The sequence below is a fragment of the Henckelia pumila genome, chromosome 1 (genome assembly GCF_033568475.1).
Source record: "Henckelia pumila isolate YLH828 chromosome 1, ASM3356847v2, whole genome shotgun sequence".
In the NCBI taxonomy this organism is placed as follows: domain Eukaryota; kingdom Viridiplantae; phylum Streptophyta; class Magnoliopsida; order Lamiales; family Gesneriaceae; genus Henckelia; species Henckelia pumila.
This window is the reverse complement of record NC_133120.1, coordinates 59,284,495-59,290,707: the sequence shown is the minus strand read 5'-3', so window position 1 is coordinate 59,290,707 and position 6,213 is coordinate 59,284,495.

Genomic DNA, 6,213 nt, shown 5'->3' with positions numbered 1-6,213 from the left:
GCGCGTGCAAGTCCTATGCTGCGCGCGTGCAAGTCCTATGCCGCGCGCGCGCGCGTGTTCGGGGGTCATATGTGCTCCGAAAAGTCCTATTTTGTGAAGGAAATTAACTGGTAGGCGTTCCGGACCATATATATACAAGATATAACATATTTTTGGGGGTTTCGGAAGCTTCAGAGCGCAGACAACGCAAGAGGAGGCGGCTACAAGGCTTGGGAGAGAAGATTTCTTCTTTCTTTTCTTCTTTTTATTTTTATTTTTGAATTATTGTTTTTAATTATTGAGTAGTTTATTTTCAACCAAGACGGCGTGATTGGGCCAAACAAATTCATGTAGAAAACTTGGATGTTTGTTTGGGATTTTTTAGAGTTGATTTTATTTTATTGATTGTCAGATTTATATTTATCTTGTGAATAGTCTGATCAACTGTTTGCTTGCATGTTAATCAATTCCAAATCGACAGAGGAGGTTTTGATTTTGATCACTCTGATAATTAACATATTGTAAAACCGACTAGAAATAGAATTCGGTTTCAGTGTGCGGTTTAGGTGTAAACTGAATTTTCACAAATATTTAATGCATTCAAATTTGATTAGAATTACGAAAGATTAGTTCATCAATATTTGAATAGGTTTGATTGTTCTAGAAATAGACCTTTGAACAAATTAGGAGAATTCCCGTGAATTAAGATTAAATCTGAGTCCTGAATCGACTACATGTTACAAAATTTGTTCGGTACCTACGTGTGTCTTGGTTGTTTTTGTCTTAATTATTTTTATCTTCAGTTATTTTTATTCTTATTTCTTAATCAGTTTTTATTTTATATTTTTATTTTATTTAATTCAAAATCCTTCTATTATTTTGTCTAGATTAAGTAAAATAATTATTTCTTGAGAATTGACTGCAGTTCCTGTGGGATCGATACTTGGACTCTCTGTCCACTTTACTATTACTTGACCTGGTACGCTTGCCAGTAGATTTATATCACACCGATTTAGCCGGTCAGGAGGTCAGCTAGTCTCTCAAGTCGACCAGCATGTAAGCTTGGTAAGAACAACAGGTCAGCCAAAAAATATCAAATCACGTCAAATATTCGGCCTTCCATCCTTAGGGTGAATTTGAACAAGATCTCGGCAGAGATTTACGGGATTGCAATCCCTATATTCACGTGTTCTAATTAAGGAAGGGCAACACCAAATCCGGAGGCCTCTCCTATAAATACCATGTTTGATTTCATTGTTAAGGGTTCAACATAATCGAATACACACACATCACTCACTATATTCTGATGTCCTCACATTTGAGTTGAGCGTTAGAGGGGACATGCCAGAAACATCTTCGGGCCCCTCCTAACACTCTTGTTGTTGGTTGTAAGTTCTTGTAAGGTGGAACTAGATCTTTTAGCTCGGCCAAGGGATCAGTTTCTCAGCAGCATCAGGTTCGATTTCCATTGATTGCAAGGAGCACAATTATTTAGAGGGATATTATTGGGGTACAATAATTGTTTCTATTGGGTAGAGCAATCAAACCATGTCACTTGAGCTGATGAGTTTTTGTAAAAAAAAAGTTTGAGTTGCACCATTACCACCAGCTATAGCTTTTGGTAAAGCGGTAAATGCTCAGTCCTACAAGCACATACTCTTATTGAGGCATCTGCAACTGTAGAAAAAGTTCAATATCCTAAAGGTTTGTTAGAAATTGAATTTGAAGATGTCCTTACTGAAACCAGTGAGGAAATTGAAAACCATTTGTACACTGAGCAGGTCGAAACTCAATATGAAATAGAGCAGATATAAGAAGAGAATATCGAACTGACAACTAAATGGAACCAAAATTATCAAGCAGAGCAAAAGAAAATGGTAACAGTCGAAGAAAAGGCAGTTCAACATGAAGTCCCTCTAATTCCTCTTGAAATCGACCTGCTTATTTCTGCATTGGGAAATCTTACAAATACCATCAACAATTTTCAGATTGATAAGGTGATCTCACCTTTAGATATATATCAGTTAAATCAGCTTCATTTAACTAATATGGCTCCTCTGTTTGCTAAAGTTGAGAATGTGTCTTCCAATATGAACATTCTGTAGAAGTAAACATTCTGTAGAAGTAACAGATGAGATGTACAACGGATCTTACCTGCCACATTAATAAAGTTCAAACTGAAATAATAGTCCAATTTCAGTCAACGCAATCCACCTTTGCCAGCTATATCACAGAAATCATTTACTTTCTTCATCATACTGGTGATGCCAAAAAATGGGAAAAGGGAAAAGATTCTACCTCATCCAGAAGACCCATTTCACCGAAAAGACCTAGCTAGTAGTCAAGACAAGCGTGGGCGACGAGGACCTAGCAACTCATCTTGTCATCCTTACAAAATTTAGATATTCATATTGAAGTTTGTTTATTGTATTGTTATTTTTTCAATCTATCAGGTCAGCACATAACCTTCTTGTCAAATCAATTATTACAATTCATATCTTCGAAGGAAATCTGCTATTTTTGACATCACCAAAAGAAGATAACTGAAAAGTGTTTAGATAAATATATTTAAGTTTTGGTAATTACAAAGAACATAATAAAATAACTCAAACTTTAAGAAAATCAACTTGCCCGAGCAGATTAGTTAAGATCAAAAGGACAAAACAAAACCAAAGGAATGAATTGACCTATAATAATTGGGTTTAAATAATTTGCTCAAGAAAACAAACCCGATAAGGAATCTCTTATTAGATCAAGTTTTAATTGTCATCTAGACCAATCTATTGAAATCAAGACCAATCTGATCTTCTGAACTAATTTAACTTTCTAGAACAGACCATGTTGTCCAGATCAGATTAATTCTCTGTTAGAACTATTTCAAACTCTTCCAAGATCAATCTAAGTTGTTGAAGATAAATATATATATATATATGATAAAACAATTATTTTCATATTTAGCTATCATCCAAAAGAGCTCCATGCCATTGCACTATTTTGGAAATAAATGAAAAACACATGTGGTATGCTCTACATAACTATTGACTATTTGGAGTAGGGGTGCAATCGAGTCGAACCGAGCCGAGTATCATACTACTCGAGCTCGAGCTCGTATTTGACTACTTGAACTCAAACTCGAGCTCGATGTGGGGACCTCGGGTTGCTAATCTCATCTTAGGGCAATTAACGATTACTAAACAATTAATCATGTATATAAAATAATACTCAAACCAAATAAATTTTTTTTTTAAACATGGACCTCGCTCGATCGGTTAAATCCTACCGATCGAGCGAGCTGGAAATCATATCTCTCAGGTATGAGCATATTTTGGCTTCGCTCGATCGGTCAAATCCTACCGATCGAGCGAACAAGAAAATTTAAGTTTTTGCTCAATTAAAACAGGTCTCGCTCGATCGGTGAAATTCAACCGATCGAGCGGCCTCTTTGTCCAGAAAAACAGCAGAAGTTATTTTGCTGTCAAAGCTGAGAATCCAATTCCAAAATCATGCAAAACCAACTCAAAACATGAGTTATCAATTCTGGAACATGCATATATACATAGGTGAAATTTCAAGTAGCAATTCATGCGCTATTACATCCAACGGATAGTGACAAAGGCATTAAACCATAAGCTACACAAAGTGTACTTCAAGTCATAATTCTTCTACAAGTTTGATGTATTCTACAGTACAACTTTAGCTACAACTCGAGTCCTCATATGCTAAACTCTCTCCCAAGCTATCAATATCGTCTTTGACCAGCTCCTGCCCCCTCTGTTGCCATGCACACATACAAAACAAAGCAACAACCGGATAAACTCTAGTGAGAAAACATTCCCAGTATAATCGACATATATAAAATGTTAAAGAAATCATATCAACTCTATTTATAATCGACACAATAATAGAGTAAATAACGCATATATCGATCAAGAATTGATTCATATATCGTCGTTGCCATCAAGATTTGTAATCGGTCTTGACATGGATATCCATCTATCTTAGTCATTCTGGACTTGAAAATAAGATCGCCTCAGATCTTGGCATAAAATCAATTCAATATCATATCATATGATCATCGTATTGACTCAAACTCAAAGATCCACTACCTGAGATGGATCGACAACATCAAAATCAAATCGAAAAGATAAACACGTATGTGATTTTGGCGGAACAACTCAAGAAACATCATTCTCGAGTTTCAAATCCCTGATTCGTGATGTCGTCATTATACCTTCGTATTTCTCAGTTCAGAATGCTTCAAATCTGAAACACAATATCAAAACATACATATCAAACTTTGTTCAAATCTATCATTTCATAATCGATTCAAAATCATCAATAATCTTCAATCAAAACCAATTCAAACCTCATCTTCTTCTTCTTTGGTTTAAAGTTGAGGTTCTTGAGTCAATAGTCTCCGATTAAACTCTGAAACTGAAAATAAAATTGCTACAACATCAATAACATATCAAGTAATGTCTCAGCTCAATCATCGGCTATCAAAACGATCGCAAAACACAAATCGACAGCGTAGAGATTGAAAATCGGTAACCGACGAAATATCAAAACCATTTCCGACTTCGAATACAATTCATACGTATATCATATCAGCGATAACAACTCAAATATCAAGATAAAAGCAGCTATAACCATCGAACACAAGCTGAAAATCAGGATTAAGTACAAGCAACATGAATTCTTCGAACCGGTTTCGATATCGGAATATAGAAACGTCGAAGAACATATATATAACATAAATATCTGATATCTACCAACTTTCGAGCTTAAAAACATGCCTAAATAAATCAAGACTTACAGCAAATGGAAGCCTTTGTCGCAAGGATTCCAGAACTATTTTCGGAATCAAAATCGGGCGATCGGATCAAAAGTTACGGCGATTTGAAAATCTAAAAATCAAAAGAAAATGAAGGGGTCTCGACTTTCTGCTTCAAAGTTTCTAAATTCATATCCTATTTACACGTTTACATGCTGATAATAGAATTCTTAATCGGATAACTTTAGGTACAATTGCAATTTAGCCCATGAAACTTCAAAAATTGCAATTCAATCCTCGGCCCTTATTTTAATTCAATTTTAATCCTAAATAATTTAAGTATATTATAATTTAACTCAAAACTCTAAATATTCTCAAATTAAATATACTCGGATTAAAATTAAATAAATTTGGATTAAATTAAATAATCCCGGGCCTTACATTTTTCCCTCACTAAGACATGAGTTCGTCCTCGAATTCATCAGCAGTCAAGATAAGAAATCAATATACTCATAAGACTAAAGAATAACTGAAAACTAAATAAGAACTCACATCAATGGAATAGAGAAGGAAATCTCTGCTTCATGTCTTCTTCAACTTCCCACGTTGCCTCTTCAACTCCGTGCCGACTCCATTGAATCTTCACCAATGGAATGGTCTTCGTTCGGAGTTGTTTTTCTTTTCTATCAAGTATCTAAATCGGCTGTTTGAAGTAGCTAAGAGTTTCATCTAACTCAGCTTCATCAGGTTGCAAAATATGAGATTTATCAGGTTGATACTTGCGAAGCATCGAGACATGAAATACATCGTGGATACCAGATAAAGATGTAGGAAGAGAGAGTCGATAAGCAAGATTGCCTATCTTCTCGAATATTTCATACGGCCCAATAAATCTCTGAGATAACTTCCCTCGCTTACCAAATCTGACTGTGCCCCTGAACGGTGAAATCTTCAAGAACACTCTATCTCCCTGTTCAAAAGATAATGGCCGATGTCGAACATTCGCATATCTGGCTTGTTTATGCTGTGTTGTTCTCATTCTCTGCTGAATCAACTTCACTTTCTCAGTCATCTGTCTAATCATATCCGGTCCAAACTCAGGAACCTCTGACACATCATCCCAATACAATGGCGATCAACATTTCTTCCCATACAATGCTTCAAATGGAGCCATCTCTATACTCGTCTGATAGTTATTGTTATATGAAAACTCCACAAGTGGTATTGAATCTTGCCATGTAGTACTAAAATCAAGTACTACAGCTCTAAGCATATCCTCAAGATTCTGAATAGTTCGTTCAGATTGTCCGTCAGTTTGAGGATGATAAGCAGTACTCAAATGTAAGAGCGTACCTAGAACTTCCTGTATTCTATGCATAAAGTGTGAAGTAAAACATGCAGATTTCATCAACCTGTCAATGATCACCCAAACAGCATCACATCCTCGGGATGATCGTGGC